The sequence below is a fragment of the Lithobates pipiens genome, unplaced genomic scaffold, assembly GCF_037356315.1.
Source record: "Lithobates pipiens isolate NorthernLeopardFrog02 unplaced genomic scaffold, aLitPip1_a1.2 Scaffold_16, whole genome shotgun sequence".
Lineage (NCBI taxonomy): Eukaryota > Metazoa > Chordata > Amphibia > Anura > Ranidae > Lithobates > Lithobates pipiens.
This window is the reverse complement of record NW_027507748.1, coordinates 375,567,514-375,586,689: the sequence shown is the minus strand read 5'-3', so window position 1 is coordinate 375,586,689 and position 19,176 is coordinate 375,567,514. Positions and strand designations below refer to the sequence as shown.

Sequence of the window (19,176 nt, the reverse complement as noted above, 5' to 3'; positions counted from 1 at the left end):
TAGAAAGAATTTTGGAGCTGTTTTGAACTTTTCATGATATATTTGTTTGAGCAATCACAAATATATAAATTTCGGAGACATTTGTACACGTGTATAAAGTGAAGCCATTCACTAATACACGTTTATACACGGGTTTGAATGTACACGTACTATTTGTATAAATCACTTTTTGCATTCTAATGATTGCATTGGGAGTGCCCCTTACCACAGCATTCAGTTAATTTAATAGCTAGAAGGCACACATGCAGAGGAGCTGATGCGCGTGTCCAGCGCTCCCCGATGTATGCTGGCCACCCGCGATCACTCCACAGACAGCCAGAATGGGGATCTGTCAATGTAAACAAACAGATCCCCATTCTGACCAGGAAGGAGAGAGAGATTGTCTGTTCCTGGTGATTAGGAACAGCGATCTCTCTGTACTGCCAGTCAGTCCACTTCCCCCACAGTTAAAAACACCTCCTAGGAAAAACATTTAACCCCTTGATCGCCTCCTAGTGTAAACCCCTTCCCTGGCAGTGTCATTTATACAGTAATCAGTGCATTTTATAGCACTAATCGCTGTATAAATGTCACTGGTCCCAAAAAAGTGTCCAATCTGTGCACCACAATGTCGCAAACAGCTAAAAATCCCTGATCACCGCCATTACTAGTAAGAAAAAAAACAATTAATAATAAAAATGGCATAAATATATCCCCTATTTTGTAGTACAATCTTCCCAATCATATGTTCTTTCGATATCTGCAAGTCAAGCATGCAATTCGCACTCAATTCCCATTGTCCCCCCCTAAGCCCACTTCAAATGTCGCTATGGCAATCATCAAAAACACTGATCCTCAAAAACTAATTTCAACCTTCTACAACCTACTCTCCACCCCAGTAGCAACTAAAATAGCTTATGGACTTAAACCTCGCTGGGAAAGGGCGGTGGGACCTATCGAAGACGGGGAATGGGAGGAAGCTCTGGAATTCTGTAAGGCAGTTTTGCCAAAACTGTCGGACAGGCTAACCCAAATTTACATACTCCATCAAGCGTACCTTACCCCCCTCAGGGTTGCCAGGTACAGAGGCTCCCAGTCCACTTTGTGCCAAATGTGTGGAAGGGAGACAGGAACATTCATTCACTTACTGTGGTCATGCCCCAAAGTACAGGGACTATGGACACAGATAGTAAGATTCCTACATGACGAAATGGGCTCTCCGGCCACGCTGGACCCAAAAATGTGCCTTTTAGGACTCTTGCCAGACTCGACCGACAGGTACATGAAGACATTTCTACACGAGACGTTATTCACAGCACGAAAGACATTAGCTAGGAAATGGATGAGGACTTGTCCCCCGAGCATTGCAGAATGGAAAGCAGAAATAAACAACACCCTCCCCTACAAAAAATTTATATACACCAATAGGGGATGTCCTGAGAAATACTACAAAATCTGGGACAGGTGGCTGCAGGAGTCTAGAACTTGATCATAGCCTGTTTATGCACAATACATAGTAATGTAAATGACAAGTACATCCTCCGGCCCATGGGTAGTGAAGTAAGCCAAAACACTGACACAAGGTACCTTTTTGCTTTATTTATTTTATGCATAAAATGTGATGTGACATTGAAGATTTGAGATGGTTATACAATTGTTATTTGGGGATCTGTACGATATGTACCATTTTTGTAAATGTAATCTGTAACATGTATGCACTGTAAATCGAAATAAACCTGGTTGATTTAAAAAAAATATATATATCCCCTATTTTGTAGACACTATAACTTTTGCGCAAACCAATCCATATGCGCTTATTGCGATATTTTTTACCAAAAATATGTAGAAGAATATATATTGGCCTAAACTGATAAAGAAATTAGTTTTTTAGAAAAATTTGGGGGATATTTATTATAGCAAAAAGTAAAACATACTGTTTTTTTTTTTTTAATTGTCAGTCTTTTTTTGTTTATAGCGCAAAAAAAATGCAGAGATGATCAAATATTACCAAAGGAAGCTCTATTTGTGGGGAATAAAAGGACATTGATTTTGTTTGGGTACAAAGTCGCATGACCACGCAATTGTCAGTTAAAGGGACACAGTGCCGTATCGCAAAAAATGGCCTGGTCATTAAGGGGGGAAATCTTCTGGGGCTGAAGTGGTTAAAATCATTGACAGCTTTAGAAAGATATATGTCCTGTGTGTAAAAAAAACAAAAACTCCAGTCTTAAAAACTATAATAGGTATATCTCCTTAATATTTTATACTGTATATGTTCTTTTTATTCCACCCAGCAAAAATTACTTTCATCTGTAAAAGCAAAAATGTTATTGAATTTAATTGCATTGAATTGCATCTTGTAAAATAGGTAGTGAGGTGCCTTAAGATGAATTTTTGGTGTTATATGGTGTTTGGTGGGATTTAATAGGAAGGACTGTATATAAAAACTATTTTAAGGGGCAAACAGTGTGCAGCATAACACTGTAGAGCCAAGATAATAAACATCATCATATATGTTGTAATGGCATGTAATTACACCTAATGAATAAGTATCAACTCTGACATAATTCACCGTCTTGGCTGCAATGTCCTCAGATGATGACTAATTGATTTATGTAGGGAGCCTTAGAAACTATTTTTAGTTTAATTGTTGTAGAAAGAAATTGTTCTTGCCAGTAAATAACCAATAAAAAGCAGAAGTGTGGATTAATCATTTATATGTTGTCCAATAGTATTGCTCCCTTTTACTGTTGTGATCTTTGTTCTTTGACTTCAACACCTTGAATACTTACACCTCTTACGAACTGTGAAGTAGTGCAGACAGTGCAGACTTTGATCTTCGGTGGTCAACAACACTGGTAACTGAACACACTTTTATCTTGCTTACTTGTTTTAGGGATTTTCTACTCATATCATTCCCTGATCTTGCTACTAAACAACAAGAACCGTCTCAGAACGATCTTGGGTACTTAAATATGTTCCTCTGCAAAGTCATATGGATTGCAGGTACCTGCAACTGTCAAAAATTAAAGTAGAACTACAGGAAGTTTTTCAAAAATTTTGGAGTAATGGAAGGTCATAACCCCTGTCAGTTTATCTTTTTTTCCACCTGTGTTCAATTGGGGAAATGTCCCTTTCCCTTCCTGTCTAGAGCCAAAACAGGAAGTGAGGGGACATCCCTCCAAATGACGGTAGTCCCTTGGAGGACCCCCAGGCCACCAGAATTAGTGGCCCCATTGTAAGATTTCCCCTCTATTACTGTTCTGGAGACAACCCAAACTTTGTGATTTTCTTTTACTTTCAATGATAACGGTAAACAGGACAAAGAGGGAGAATGGATCTCCCTAATTGGGGCCACAGACAGCGATAAAATCTGACAAATCTTCTAATCCATCTCCACTCTGTCCAAAACCCCAAAAAAGTTTTGCCTTTACCTGTACTTTAAATCCTTTCACATCTCTCAGGTGGCCATTACAGGATACCTAAGATTTTAGTATGGGAAAATGAGAATCGGGGTGTCAGTGGGATAAAGCAGGAAGTCTATTATAAAATTAACAATATAGAAATGATTAGATGATAACCTATTGTACCCACATTCAATGATTAGAGCAACAATGGGGGTGCCCAGTCTACAGACACATAGCTGTAACCAGGGATGAGCTTTATGTTTGAGTCAAACTCATGTTTGGGTGTTCCTGGCAAATTCAAAAGCCACGTAACACCCTTTAAAAGTCTACGGGAGAAATCAAAAGTGCTAATTTTAAAGGCTTATATGCATGGTATTGTCATAAAAAGTGTTTGGGGACCTGGGTCCTGCCTCAGGGTACATGTATCAATCTTTTCCTACAGCCTGCCAGGTTGCATGCTCGGATAAGGGTCTGGTATGGATTTTTGGGGGGACCCCACACCATTTTTTAAAAAAAAATTGGTGCGGGGTTCCCCTTAAAATCCATACCAGACCTTTCAGGTCTGGTATGGATTATGAGGTGGAACCCCAACACCATTTTTTTAAACATTTTGGTGCGGGGTTCCCCTTAATATCCATACCAGACCTGAAGGGCCTGGTATGGCATTTAGGGGGACCCCCACGCATTTTTTGGAAAAATTTTGGTGTGGGGTTCCCCTGTGGGGAAATCCCAATGCCGTTTTTATCAATTAACTTTTATGTGTATTACGGACCGACAATTCATTGTAGCCGCGAGTAGTTTTAAATTACTTTTTTTCCTTTAGAAATGTAATTTTGCTGTCAGACTGTTCTAAACACGGGAAACAGGCGCCCCTTTACAGGCATACTATAGACACCCCCCCAGGTACGAAATTTAAAGGAATATTACACTTTTATTGTTTCACTTTAAGCATTATTAAAATCACTGCTCCCGAAAAAACACAGTTTTTAAAACTTTTTTTGCATTGATACATATCCCCTGGGGAAGGACTCAGGTCCCTAAACCCTTTTTATGACAATACCATGCATATAAGCCTTTAAAATTAGCACTTTTGATTATTCATGGCCGTGTCCCATAGACTTTAACGGTGTTTACCTTTTCGAACAATTTTTTTGCCTGTTTGCATGTTCTGGTGCAAACCGAACGGGGGGGGCTGAAGCTAATGGCAGCGACCCATGTCATGTAAATTAGGAGCTCTTTCTAGAGTTTCTATTACAATGGGATTATTTGTGCATTTAGTATTTGAGTTTCAAGTTTTCTTTACCATTTACAAATGACCTTCCAAACAAACCACTAACAAATCTATTACAATGGCCTTGCATTTTATTATGCTATTGTTATGATGTAGGTGATCATTTTACTATAAAATGAAAATATGTGACCCACATATACACCAGAATTGCAAATGGTCAAGCAGTAATAAAATCATAAACAAAAATATAATAATATAAATTACAACTTGCCAATCCTGTAGCTGCATTGTTTTTTTGTTTTTTTTTTGTTTTTTACTTATTTCCTTTATTTCACCTGGTAATCCAACACACCTCCTGTCTAGAGCCGGGTACACACTACAAGTTTTTTTTCCATACAACAGCTTGGATGAAAAAACTGTCAGCTCCGGTCGGAGACGCTGTACTTATCATCCGACATTATACAGCAATCTCCGCTGCTGAGCTGCTGTGTTCTGACAAGGGGACGGGACGGCCCCCCCGCCAGATCACTCCAATCAGCACTTTCTGCAATTGGCTGAGAGCGCAGGTCGGGAGTTGGTTGAGTGCTGGTTTTCCAGCACTGTTAATTTTGCCAGCGAATTTCCATTTAGTTTTAGTCTTATGCCTTGTACACACGGTCGGACATTCCGACAACAAAATCCGTCTGATTTTTCCCGACGGATTTTGTCCTAAACTGGTGTTGCATACACACGGTCGGACAAAGCTGTCGGAAAATCTGATCGTTCGGAATGTGATGACATTCGTTTGTTGTGACGGGACTACGTTGTGGCTAGTAGCTTTGGTTAGTAATTTGATCTGCACATTCGTGACACTTTGTCCGATCGGAATTCTCTACAAACGGTCGGAAAAAGTCAGATCTGATTTTTCTGTCAGATCCAATTAAAAAAAAAGTCCGATAGAGCCCACACACGATCGATTTTCCGACAATATAAGCAGATCGGACCTTTTCCGACAAAATTTCTGACCATGTGCACAAGGCATAAGTCTGAGGCTGCGTACACACGGGCGGATTGTCTGGCCAACTAAGTTCGTCAGACAATCCGACAGACAGTCCGTCCTACTTTTGAATGAACGGACTTGACCACACACGACGAACAGACAGTCCGCTGAAAGCTTGCGCGATGACGTGTACGGCACGTACGACGGGACTAGAAATTCGATGTCCAATACACTGCAATGCAACCTTCGGCCGTGTAAATCCTTTCTGAGCATGCGCCATACTTAGTCCGTCCAACTTGCCTACTCACGAGCGGACTGTCCGCTGAAACCAAGTTTGGACGGACTGTATTACGGAAATTCCGAAAGACTTAGTCCGCCAGACTGTCCGCTGAAAAAGTCAGCTGAAGCCCACACACGAGCGGATTGTCCGCTGAAACACGTTTCAGCGGACTAAGTTGGCCAGACAATCCGCCCGTGTGTACGCGGCCTTAGGACTAAAATGGAATTTTCGTTTTAGTCCCATTTTAGTCTTTTGCAATTGTTTTAATTTTAGTTGTATTTAGTCGACGAAATCGCCAGTAAATTTTAGTTGACTAAAATGTCCTACATTTTAGTCGACTAAAATCTCCCGTACATTTTAGTTGACGAAAACAAATTTTAGTCCTCTAAAATCTAATGGGTGTGATTAAATTGTAATGCATTATTTAAAATTTCTCTACAATTTCTAAACTTATATACTGCTGGAGTGAAAAATCGAATATGTTATTATTTATGTTATTGAGGTATGAACATGCATTACAGACCAGTCTTAATTTTGAAGTCAAATTTCAATTTAGTTTTAGTCTTTTGACTAAAATGGCATTTTAGTTTTAGTCCTATTTTTAGTCTTTTCATTGGCGGAAGATCCGACCGTTTGTACACTCCATCTGACAATGGTCGGTCAATTGTTTTCGGATTTTCCGCGGACAAATGTTGGATGGCAGGCTTCAAAATTTTCTGCAGACAACGGTCTATTGTCAGATTTTCTGAGCGTGTGTACACAAGTCCATTGGACAAAAGTCCAATATACAAACACCAGACCGGGCCAGAAGTGGCCGGTCTTGTAAACTAGCGTTCGTAATTAATAATGAGAATTCACATTCGTGATGCACCAAATAATGAAATCTCAAAATGCAATGCATATTGTCTTCTTCTTTAACCGCTTGACGCCCAAGGTACGTCATATGAAGGCCTCGACTTTCCGGGCTTATATCTGAATGATGCCTGAGGCTACAGACATCATTCAGATATCGGCATTTTCAGCGATTCCCTGCTCCATAAGAACAATCATAGCGGCTGTTCCGCCGCTTGATCGTTCTTACAGGCGGTGGGAGGGGACGTCCCCCCCTCCCGCCGCCCTCCGGTGCTTCTACCGACTCACCGCTTGCATCGGTGAGTCGGACACAGGATCCGCCGGCTCCCGGATGGTGATCATAGAGATTTCAAGTAGACCAGATGGTCGCCAGAGTCTCTGTGATCGTTCAGAGGCCGGGCGCGATGTTATGATGTCACGCCCGGCCTCTGCATTCAAATAACGGTGCCGCCTTGATGGTTTTATTTTTATTTTTATTTTTTTTATTTTAGGCTTCCCAGCCTAGAGGTGAGATGTGGGGTCTTATTGACACCATATCTCACTATAAGAACTGTAGGTCTGATCATGCCATATTCCTATTACAAGGGAGGTTTACATTCCTTGTAATAGGAATAAAAGTAATCAAAATTTATTTTTATTTTTATTTTTAAGTGTCAAACAATAAAAAAAAAGAAAAAATGTTAAGTGCCCCTGTCCCCGTGAGCTCGTACGCAGAAGCGAACGCATACCTCCTCTGTAACTCAAAACATGTAACCAGTAAAAAAAATTTTAAGTGTCGCCTATGGGGATTTTTAAATACCAAAGTTTGGCGCCATTCCACGAGCGTGTGCAATTTTGAAGCGTGACATGTTGTGTATCTATTTACTCAGCGTATCTTCACCTTTCACATTATGCAAAAAAATTTTTCTGAAAAAAACGTGTTCGATAAAATGCTGCGCAAATACCGTGCGAGATAAAAAGTTGTAACGACCGCCATTGTATTCTCTAGGGTCTTTGCTAAAAAAACATATATAATGTTTGGGGGCTCTATGTAATTTTCTAGCAAAAAAAATATGAATTTTACATGTAGGAGAGAAATGTCAGAATTGGCCTGGATGCAAAGTGGATAATGGGATAATAATTAAGCTGCTTTGCTGGTGATACCGATGGAGTTCTGCCAAACGTATTTAAAAGGCTTCTATTCTCTAGTGATATCAAGAATAATATTATGCTTTTTTTTTTTTGGTCAAGTTACCACAAAACCGTTTTTAAGTTCAAAGATACAACTATGTTGGTGTCCCTTGTTAATTTTCCATTGTATTTTTTAAAATGTAACTGCCGACTCCCAAACTGTCATTTGAAGTAAAACACATAGCCAAGTATTATTCTCCACAATTTTTTTTATTATGCATTAAAAAAAGAAAACAAATAAAATTAGACATGCTATCTGCCAATAGAACTTAACCAAAAAGTGCATTCTATGCATCCAAAAATATAGAAATGATACCAAATCAAATCATTATTATTCAACAAAAAAAATAAAACAAAAGCCTCATGCATGTGTTCTGCTGCTTATTATAGGGGGTCAACAATGCCAAGAGTTGGTGAAAGCAGGGGTCCGTCATCCAAAGATAATTTCGAAAATCAACTGGATTATTCTCCTGGAGCTCCCACAGCAAAGGCCTATGACATAATTGGTCACCATTAACAAAGCAATCATTTTTTGGTCCAAGAAATCCTCCTCCTCCTGTTCCTGGACTAGACTTGGGTCAAAGCAATAACTCCAATGCCAATAATAAATGACACGTTATCTCCTCTGATTCCGCAACATGTCTGTCAGAGAAGTACTTACCTAGATGCCGAGAGCGGTTCACCCTAAGAGCAGTCCGCCCCCTGTGAGGTGATACAGGGAGTGAATGGCCCAAAGAGGCACAGGCTACCCAGTAGGCAGGAGTAAACTTGCGCGATGGTCTTTGCAGAGTTGAGCAGCTGTGCGGAGACTGGCAGACGGGAAGGCTTGCTGAAGGAGAGCAAACAGAAAGTCCCAAACTGGGCTGAGGGTCAAACACAGGAGATCAGCAAACTTGATCACAGGCTGAGGTAAGGTGTCTGGGAGACACAAGGCAAGTCCAGGTCACAAGCAGAGGGTCAAGGCAAGGAGACAGGCGGCAGATCCGGGTCACAGGCAAAAGGGTCAAACACAGGAGACAAGGCGGAATCCATTAAACAAGCCAGAGGCCAGGAGAAGAGCAGAGAAGTCAGGAACAATCCGGGTCACAACAGGCAATCAGGTACAGGAAGCAGGATCAAAAACGTACAGGAAGCTGAAGACAAACCAGCAATTTGTCTGAGCACAATGGCAACTTTTATAGGCCAGCCCAGGGGTCACGTTGGGTGTACACCAGTGCGCATGTGCGTGCATCGTTCCGCCGTGCATGCGCACAGGGACACGATGGATGCGGTTGGAAGGGTTGTTCCTCTGACAATGTCTGGTTGAAGAAGAACGGCCGTTCAGAAACGAATGCACGAAATGAAAAGCGCAAATCAACACTCAGCAAACTTCTACTAATCACAAAATTAGCAGAAGGATCCCAAAGGCACCTGACAATTGAACTTCATCTTTATCGGCTCGTAGTACGTCTTACTGCCAAGAAACTTTTTTTAACCACTTAAGGACCACCTCAGGCCGATGTACGTCAGCAGAATGACATGGCTGGGCACAAGCACGTACCTGTAGGTTGTTTTTTTAAGTGCCCAGCCGTGGGTTGGGAGCTCCGTGACCACGGGACCAGCGGACCCGATCGCCGCTGGTGTCCCGCAATCGGGTCACAGAGCTGAAGAATGAGGAGAGGTCTGAGTAAACAAACCTCTCCCCGTGCTTTCCTGTGTGGCTGTCACCGATCGTCTGTTCCCTTTTATAGGGAAGGACGATCAGTGACGTCACATGCCAGGCCACGCCCCCCTACAATAAAAAAAAAAAACACATAACGTCATACATAACACCTACGCTGCCCCCTAATGGTTAACTCCTTCACTGCCTGTGTCAATTTACACAGGAATCAGTGCATTTAAATAGCACTGATTGCTGTATAAATGACAATGGTCCCAAAAATGTGTCAAAAATGTCTGATGTACATAATGTCGCAGTCACAATAAAAAAATATAAAAATAAAAAAAAAAAGCGCTGATCGCCGCCATTACTAGTAAAAAAAATGTAATAAAAATGCTATAAAACTATTTCTTATTTTGTAAACGCTATAACTTTTGTGCAAAACAATCAATAAATCGCTTTTTGCGCTTTTTTTTACCAAAAATATGTAGAAGAATATGTATCGGCCTAAACTGAGGGAAAACATTTTTTTTATATATTTTTTGGGGATATTTATTATAGCAAAAAGTAAAAAATATTGAATTTTTTTCAAAAATTGTCGCTCTATTTTTGTTTATAGCGCAAAAAATAAAAACCTCAGAGGTGATCAAATACCATCAAAAGAAAGCTCTATTTGTGGGAAAAAAAAAGGACACAATTTTGTTTGGGAGCCACGTCACACGACTGCGCAATTGTCAGTTAAAGCAATGCAGTGCCGAATCGCAAAAAGCGGCTTGGTCCTTTGGCTGCAAATTGGTCCGGGGCTTAAGTGGTTACGCTCAGTGTGCATGGAGCCATATACTGTAAATTGCTGTCCAAATTAAATGGTAATTATTTAACAAACTGCCAAATCAAGGACAACAATGTATACATATAGGACTGTGAATCTGTGTACTGCAATGTTACAAATGTAGTAAAGATAATGACAAGTAGAATAACAATGTGCAGTAAACCAAGAGAACTGTCAATATTTGTTAAAAGACACGAATTTGCCAGGAAACAGGATTTAAAGTGGAAGTAAACCCATCGATTTAAACAGTTAAAAAAAAAAGGCATGCCGGGAATGCTAACTGCACATTGGCTGTGCTCTCAGTCAAACTATCAAACCATCCAATGGCTGGTGTCATAACGAATCACATGTGCAGCACCATAGCAGTAGAAGATTAAACAAAGGCAAAGATGCCAGCTTCCTTGGCTTAAAACGATAGGGGAGTTTACTTCCACTTTAATTACAGTACGTGTTGTCTTACATTACCATGGTGTTAACATAAAAAAAAAAAATAAAAAATAAAATAAAAAAGACACTCACCCCTAATTCACGCTTGTTCTCTCAGTGGCTGCTGGAATAGAGTTTTGACTAGCTATGGTGAAGGGGCTGTTCACATGACCACTGCCTGATTACATTTCTAGCCTCATAACACTTCCAATGTGAACCTCCAGCTCTATTCTAATTTCTAACAGCCGTGATGAAGTTGGAGTTGGGGTAGATGAGTATCTGATAGCTTTTAACTGCACGTTACCATACCTCCCAACATTTTGAGATGGGAATGAGGGACACCTACTAGCAAATTCATGTAGGCATAGGACACGCCCCCCTGCCACACCCCTTAAAGGAGAATTAACCAAAAAAAAAAGGTTAAATAAATCAGTGGTGGCTGGTGCTCAAATTTTTTTTTGGGGGGGGGGGGGGGAGCAAACAAACTGAAAAGTTCTGAAACACCCCCCCCCCATCAATTGCAGCCTCACTGTGCCGATCAAACACAGCCGCTGTGCCGCTCAAACGCAGCCGCTGTGCCATCAAACGCAGCCGCTGTGCCATCAAACGCAGCCGCTATGCCATCAAACGCAGCCGCTGTGCCATCAAACGCAGCCGCTGTGCCCCAAATGTTGCCACTGTGCCCCAAGTGCTGCCACTGTGCCCACCGTCTGCCCGGCACTCACTTTGTCTCGGGTGGGCAGCAGGCAGCGAGTGGTGTCCAGTGTCCTCCATTTGTTCCCCGACCCCGATGTCTTGTCCCACCCGCTCCTCCTCTCGTCCTCTGCTTATGGCATTCAATCACAGCGCCTGTCATTTCAGCCAATCAGGTGACAGGTAACACAGATCCGGCAACCTGATTGGCTGAGAGGCGGTTCAATGTTAGCAAAGCAAATTCCTTCGCTTTGCTAACATACAGAGTGCTGTATGTTGAGCGCCTATTAGAGCCTATGACTCTAATCAGGTGCTTCCAAAAAAAAAAACCTGCCTGAGTAATTCAGATGCCCAGCGCCTGAAAATGGGCCAGGCACCTAAATAGGGGGTGTCAGCAGCGCCCATAGATGGATTCATGCAATGCATAAATCTATGATGATTAGAGAGTGACAGGAGAGGGGGGCGGCGCTCCTGTGCCCTTTATGGACGCACCACCACTGTATGTAATGAGAGGAAAAGGGGAAGCCGTTTCAATTCCCCTTTTCCTCATGGGAGAGCGGTAGGGGCAGGCAGTTTCAAGTTCCCCCGGGGACTCAGGTCCCCTGGGGAAACTTATAGGGCGCACATTGCTTGGGAGAGGAGTACAGGTGACCTCTCCTGTGTCTCATGGTTAAGCCCGGGAAAATCCAGTTCAAACTGGCTTCAGCTGGCCCCCCTTTAAGGCTATAAAAGGGGGTTCCGTCCAGTCAGGCTCAATTCGCCTCAGAAGACTGAACTGTGGTGTTCTAGGGATTATTCCCATTGAGCAAACAGCGTCTTCTGAAGATGAGCCAGCTGATTGAGCGGGCGGGCGAAGACGGCGGAGAAGAGTGGATCCGAAGATGCCTGAACCTACCATGGACGTTGGGTCAAGAGGCTCCGGTGGGAGCCACAACAGTGCCCACTGGCCCCTGGAATTCGGCAGCCGAGATCGCAGGGTTGGCCGAAGAACCATCCCGATCCAGGCCCGGGTCACGTATGGAGGAGGAAGAAGCAGAGAGAACGGAAGAATTTCCGAGGCGAAGGCGAAGTATCAGGATCAGCGGCTAGGGAGACCAGACACGTAGCTACACTGAGACCAAACAAAGGAGATTATATATATATATAATATATTTATTTATAATGAAACACAGCAAACCATTTACACAGCACACACAGCAAACAGTAAATGTGAACATAAACAAACCCCAAAAGACAAATAACAAAGGAACTTAACTACTAACTATATACAAAACCCTCTAAAAAGGCCAAGGATAAGGGAATGCAAGGAAGGGGGATCTCAACAGGGTACTCGAATAGGAACAAGGCAGAGCTTTTGCAGACTGGATCAAGCTAGGCACAGCGGGCAAGGAAGGGACCAGAATCGTGACGCACACTGACACCAGCTCTGAGACAGAGCACACCGACACCAGAGCTGAGACAGAGCACACCGACACCAGAGCGGAGACAGAGCACACCGACACCAGAGCGGAGACAGAGCACACCGACACCAGAGCGGAGACAGAGCACACCGACACCAGAGCGGAGACAGAGCACACCGACACCAGAGCGGAGACAGAGCACACCGACACCAGAGCGGAGACAGAGCACACCGACACCAGAGCGGAGACAGAGCACACCGACACCAGAGCGGAGACAGAGCACACCGACACCAGAGCGGAGACAGAGCACACCGACACCAGAGCGGAGACAGAGCACACCGACACCAGAGCGGAGACAGAGCACACCGACACCAGAGCGGAGACAGAGCACACCGACACCAGAGCTGAGACAGAGCACACCGACACCAGAGCTGAGACAGAGCACACCGACACCAGAGCTGAGACAGAGCACACCGACACCAGAGCTGAGACAGAGCACACCGACACCAGAGCGGAGACAGAGCACACCGACACCAGAGCGGAGACAGAGCACACCGACACCAGAGCGGAGACAGAGCACACCGACACCAGAGCGGAGACAGAGCACACCGACACCAGAGCGGAGACAGAGCACACCGACACCAGAGCGGAGACAGAGCACACCGACACCAGAGCGGAGACAGAGCACACCGACACCAGAGCGGAGACAGAGCACACCGACACCAGAGCGGAGACAGAGCACACCGACACCAGAGCGGAGACAGAGCACACCGACACCAGAGCGGAGACAGAGCACACCGACACCAGAGCGGAGACAGAGCACACCGACACCAGAGCGGAGACAGAGCACACCGACACCAGAGCTGAGACAGAGCACACCGACACCAGAGCTGAGACAGAGCACACCGACACCAGAGCTGAGACAGAGCACACCGACACCAGAGCTGAGACAGAGCACACCGACACCAGAGCTGAGACAGAGCACACCGACACCAGAGCTGAGACAGAGCACACCGACACCAGAGCTGAGACAGAGCACACCGACACCAGAGCTGAGACAGAGCACACCGACACCAGAGCTGAGACAGAGCACACCGACACCAGAGCTGAGACAGAGCACACCGACACCAGAGCTGAGACAGAGCACACCGACACCAGAGCTGAGACAGAGCACACCGACACCAGAGCTGAGACAGAGCACACCGACACCAGAGCTGAGACAGAGCACACCGACACCAGAGCTGAGACAGAGCACACCGACACCAGAGCTGAGACAGAGCACACCGACACCAGTTGACGGTCTCTATGTGTCTGCTGGTGTTCTGACTGGAAGGACACCTGCAATGCAGTTCCACTTCCAGTGAAGTTTTCTTGACAGGAGTGGGGCGGGGTGTTACAGAGAAGAGAGGAGGTGGGCTGACTGTACTCTGAACGAGGAGGCACCTGGGACTGATGTATGATGATAGCCAGATGCGGCTCTTTAGGCAAAGTAGGCGGGAGCAAGGCCCCTAGAAGGGCGAGGCCTTAGGCCACCGCCTACTTTGCCCAATTAGAGAGCCGCCTCTGGCACCGGGGGAAGGGAGGAAAAGCCTAAAGTAGCCCCCAGGCAGCTGAACATTAATTAGCCTGATTACACAAGTCTGCAGGGTGACACCTGCTGGTGGACACTAGAACTGTAGCAAACAGCCCAGAGCAGGATAGTGCCACCAGCAGGCGAACTTACTAATTAACTAACTAACAGATTTCCCCCCCTTAAGGAGCGGCCTCTGGACGCTCCATAGGGCCCCACCACCAGGGTCTGCAAGCTGACTGAGCACTCCACTGCCCATGTGTGAAGGCCTTGTTAGAACCCCGCCGCTGGGGTCCCAATACTGGCTGGGTTTTTTGCTGGTTAGATTCCCAAGGAGGCGCAACACCAAAGGCTTATTCTCAAAAGCAGCCTATGTCCCAATTCTGGGACACCAAAGGACACCTGGCCGCCCAATGCCAGAGTCCCCGGTCCGTGCAGGTACCCTGATACCAGGGCATTCCTTCACGACTGGACCTTCTCTCCCTTTGTTGCTAGTGGCCACTCTGCACGGTACCTGTCCCTCGGGTCTACCCAGTGCATAGGCTACCCCACTCGGGTCCCCAAATGCACCAGGGATCGCAGAGATGACGCCTGGGTCAGGACAAAGCTCAAATGGAACACTGTCCTTTCCCATAGGACCTCTACTACCGGAGCTGTAACAGCAGATGTGGCTCTCTAGTTCAAAGTGGAGATCTGGACCTCCTGGCCTTGGCACAACAGGCTCCCCTGGCTGCAAAAAGAACTCAGGATGAGCAAATGTAGGGATCTTGACCCTCCCAGACAACCCCTTTAGGCCACATAACACTGGATTTTTAGAAGACTCAAACACATCAGTAAGTGGGAATCAGCATAGTCCAGAGGGGCGGCAGCCCCCCCAGAATCAGCATAGTCCAGAGGGGTGGCAGCTCCGGAATCAGCATAGTCCAGAGGGGCAACAGGCACCAGATCAACAGGCTGGGCAGCGGGCACATCAGACTGTGTAGCAGCCTGGGAACCAGCATAGTCAAGCTGGGCAGCGGCAGCCCGGGAACCCACCGTGGCAAGCTTGGCAACAGTCGGCAGCATGAAGAAGGAATGTACACCATCGGCAAGCAGCAGCATGGAAGAGGCATGGACCCCATCGGCAGGCGACATCAGCATGGAGGAGGCATGGACCCCATCGGCAGGTGGCAACATGGAGGAGGCATGGACCCCATCGGCAAGTGGTAACATGGAGGAGGCATGGACCCCACCAGCAGGCGGCAACATGGAGGAGGCATGGACCCCACCAGCAGGCGGCAACATGGAGGAGGCATGGACCCCATCAGCAGGCAACAACATGGAGGAGGCATGGACCCCATCAGCAGGCAGCAACATGGAGGAGGCATGGACCCCATCAGCAGGCGGCAACATGGAGGAGGTATGGACATCAGCAGCAGGCGGCAACATGGAGGAGGTATGAACATCAGCAGCAGGCGGCAACATGGAAGAGGCATGGACATCAGCAGCAGGCGGCAACATGGAAGAGGCATGGACATCAGCAGCAGGCGGCAACATGGAAGAGGCATGGACATCAGCAGCAGGCGTCAACATGGAGGAGGCATGAACATCAGCAGCAGGCGTCAACATGAAGGAGGCATGGACATCAGCAGCAGGCATCAACATGGAAGAGGCATGGACATCAGCAGCAGGCGGCAACATGGAAGAGGCATGGACATCAGCAGCAGGCGGCAACATGGAGGAGGACTGGATCGCATCAGCAGTCGTCTGCATGGAGGAGGACTGGATCGCATCAGCAGTCGTCTGCATGGAGGAGGACTGGATCGCATCAGCAGTCGTCTGCATGGAGGAGGACTGGATCGCATCAGCAGTCGTCTGCATGGAGGAGGACTGGATCGCATCAGCAGTCGTCTGCATGGAGGAGGACTGGATCGCATCAGCAGTCGTCTGCATGGAGGAGGACTGGATCGCATCAGCAGTCGCCTGCATGGAGGAGGACTGGATCGCATCAGCAGTCGCCTGCATGGAGGAGGACTGGATCGCATCAGCAGTCGTCTGCATGGAGGAGGACTGGATCGCATCAGCAGTCGTCTGCATGGAGGAGGACTGGATCACACCAGGCACTGGATCGGTGAGAACAGGATCAGCAGGCAACATGGATAGCGGCACAGGTATAAGAGCAGCAGACAAGTTTTGTTTCTTTTTCTTAGGCTTAGATATTGGAGTCCTGCACGTGGTTGCCTTATGCTGAGCAGACTGTACTGCTGATGGGAAGGTAGTAATAGGAAGAATAGAGGGAAGAGTATTAATAAATGCAGGAAGGGGCCTGACTATGGGTAACGGCACTGCAGGGGGAGCTTTTGATGGATTGCATACAGGGGAAGTGTGCTTACTGGTGGCAGGGTACTTATGTGACTCATGTTGCACTGGGTATATGATCTCTGACCAAGCTTGTAGTAGAGGTTGAACTAAAGTTAGTTTGTCTCTCCCTTGCTCACATTGCTCAATTAAACAGTGCACTGAAGCAATACATTCCAACACCACCTGTTGTGGATAGGCTGAATATTGCTGGAGAAACACACCTGCACAATGTTTTAGCAATCATCCCAAAAATCCAGCCTGGTACAAAGTGAATGGAGGAGAGAAAATTTCACGGCCCTGAGGGGTAACCTGAAATAGTAGCTCAGAACAGACCTGAATGAAAGGTTGTACTTCACAAAGGGAAAATCTACCCTCAACGGCTAAGGCATGTGCAGTCAAAATCCCTTCAAGCAGCTCTTCCTCAGTAAGATCCTGCCAAAGTGAATGACACAAATCCTTATCCTCTACTGCAAGTTGCACACAGCAAATAACCTGCACTCTCAGCATTGTGAAAGTAAAAGCAAAAATCCAAAGCAACTGGCTCCCAGTTCCCAAGTGTAGCTGATCTGGTCATTGGTGGGCGTCACGATTATGTCAGGATCAGAGGCTAGGGAGACCAGACACGTAGCGACACAAGGGAACCGAGACCAAACAAAGGATATATATATATATTAAAGTGATATTTATTTATAGTGAAACACAGCAGACCATTAACACAGCACACACAGCAAACAGTAAATGTGAACATAAACAAACCCCAAAAGACAAATAACAAATGAACCTAACTATTAACTATATACAAAACCCTCTAAAAGATAAGGGAATGCAAGGAAGGGGGATCTCAACAGGGTACTCGAATAGGAACAAGGCAGAGCGGTACAGACTGGCTCAAGATAGGCACAGCAGGCAAGGAAGGGACCAGAATTGTGACGCACTGGGGGAAGGGAGGAAAAGCCTTAAATAGCCCCCAGGCAGCTGAACATTAATTAGCCTGATTACACCAGTCTGCTGGCTCCTGGGTGACACCTGCTGGTGGACACTAGAACTGCAGCAAACAGCCCAGAGCAGGATAGTGCCACCAGCAGGCAAACTTAATCCTAACAGGAAGAGGCGGAGTCGCTGATACTGCCGTGAGTGAGTCACCAAGAAGAAGGCGTATCCTGCGCCGTAGGTTCTCCCCATCGCCGCTCCTAAAGACGTCAGCCGGAAGACCAGGTATATCTTCTCAGAACAGCGGAGTGGGAGGCGGGGATAGGGGCGTGGACGGAGGCATGGCTGCCAGTGGATCCAGAAGGGGAGCTACATCATCAGGCGGATCGGCAGGCGGGGCAGGAGGTGTTCCAGGGATCTCAGGCAGAGGGGAAACTAATGGAGAGAGACCGCCACTTCTACCACAGAATGAAGCGTCTCCATGGCAACATCTTGCAGAGGTCAGGTCAGGGTCTGTGATAGACATGGCTATTGGCGCAGCTCCCATTGTAGCAGCTGGTGTGGGGAGTGAGGCAGAACCTTCCATATTGCAGAATGATTCACAAAGGGTTGGTGAGTTGCCTAACATTACTAGTAACTTATCTGAACTTTTATATAAATTAATTAAAGATATTCCTTAGGTAATCAAACAAGGCTTACATCAGCTACAGATACAGCTTTGGGAGTATGGGCGCCACCTAGTGGTGTTTCTCCTAATCACACTCAACATTTTACTACTAATTTATCTGATAATTCTTTGTCATATCAGGCAGCAAAATCTCAAAATTTACCTGAAACTTGCTCAAAGCAATCTATTGCTTGTGAAGTATCCCCGTTAGGTTTCCATTTATCCATGACAATAAAGCAAAAAATCTGGATAGGAGAATTTTTGGATCTTTTATCTTTGTTGCCTTCTGCCAAACAATTCATTAGTAAATCTGATAAAAAAAGAGGATGAAGATAGATGTAGGCCTGTGTCCAAGTCTTTTAATAACTGGTTACAAGCCTTTTGTATTTTTTCTGGTATTTTATGTGAGAAATTTCCGGAAAAAAGTTCTGGTCTTTTTCAACATTTGGATATCATTCTGGAAGCATATAAAAATTTTGGAGGTACTGCTTGGTATACTTATGATGAAGCCTTTCGTCAACAATTATCAGTATACCCTACTTTAAAATGGGGAGTTAAGGACGTGAGTCTTTGGCTTAGTCTTTTTCTCCCTCAACGGAACTATATCAAGCAACTCCCGAATTCTTAACCCTCAGTAATTACAAATGTTTACAAGAAAGGTATCTGCTTTAATTTCAACGATTCCCAGTGCAGATGGCCGAATTCCTGCAAATATAGGCACAAATGTGCATTTTGTGCAGGGACTCACCCAGTGTCCAAGTGTTTTAAAAGAATGTCTGCAGCA

General features: G+C 45.5%; 1 protein-coding gene across 1 annotated transcript in view; it reads left to right on the top strand.

Annotated features, from left to right (window-relative positions):
• Positions 1 to 2,779: 2,779 nt before the first annotated feature.
• RAD51D (RAD51 paralog D) overlaps positions 2,780 to 19,176 on the top strand; it is a 61,327-nt gene continuing 44,930 nt past the window's right edge. The window contains exon 1 of the mRNA XM_077482161.1: positions 2,780 to 2,837. The gene's annotated coding sequence lies outside the window, so the exon portion shown is untranslated. The remainder of the gene's footprint in view (positions 2,838 to 19,176) is intronic.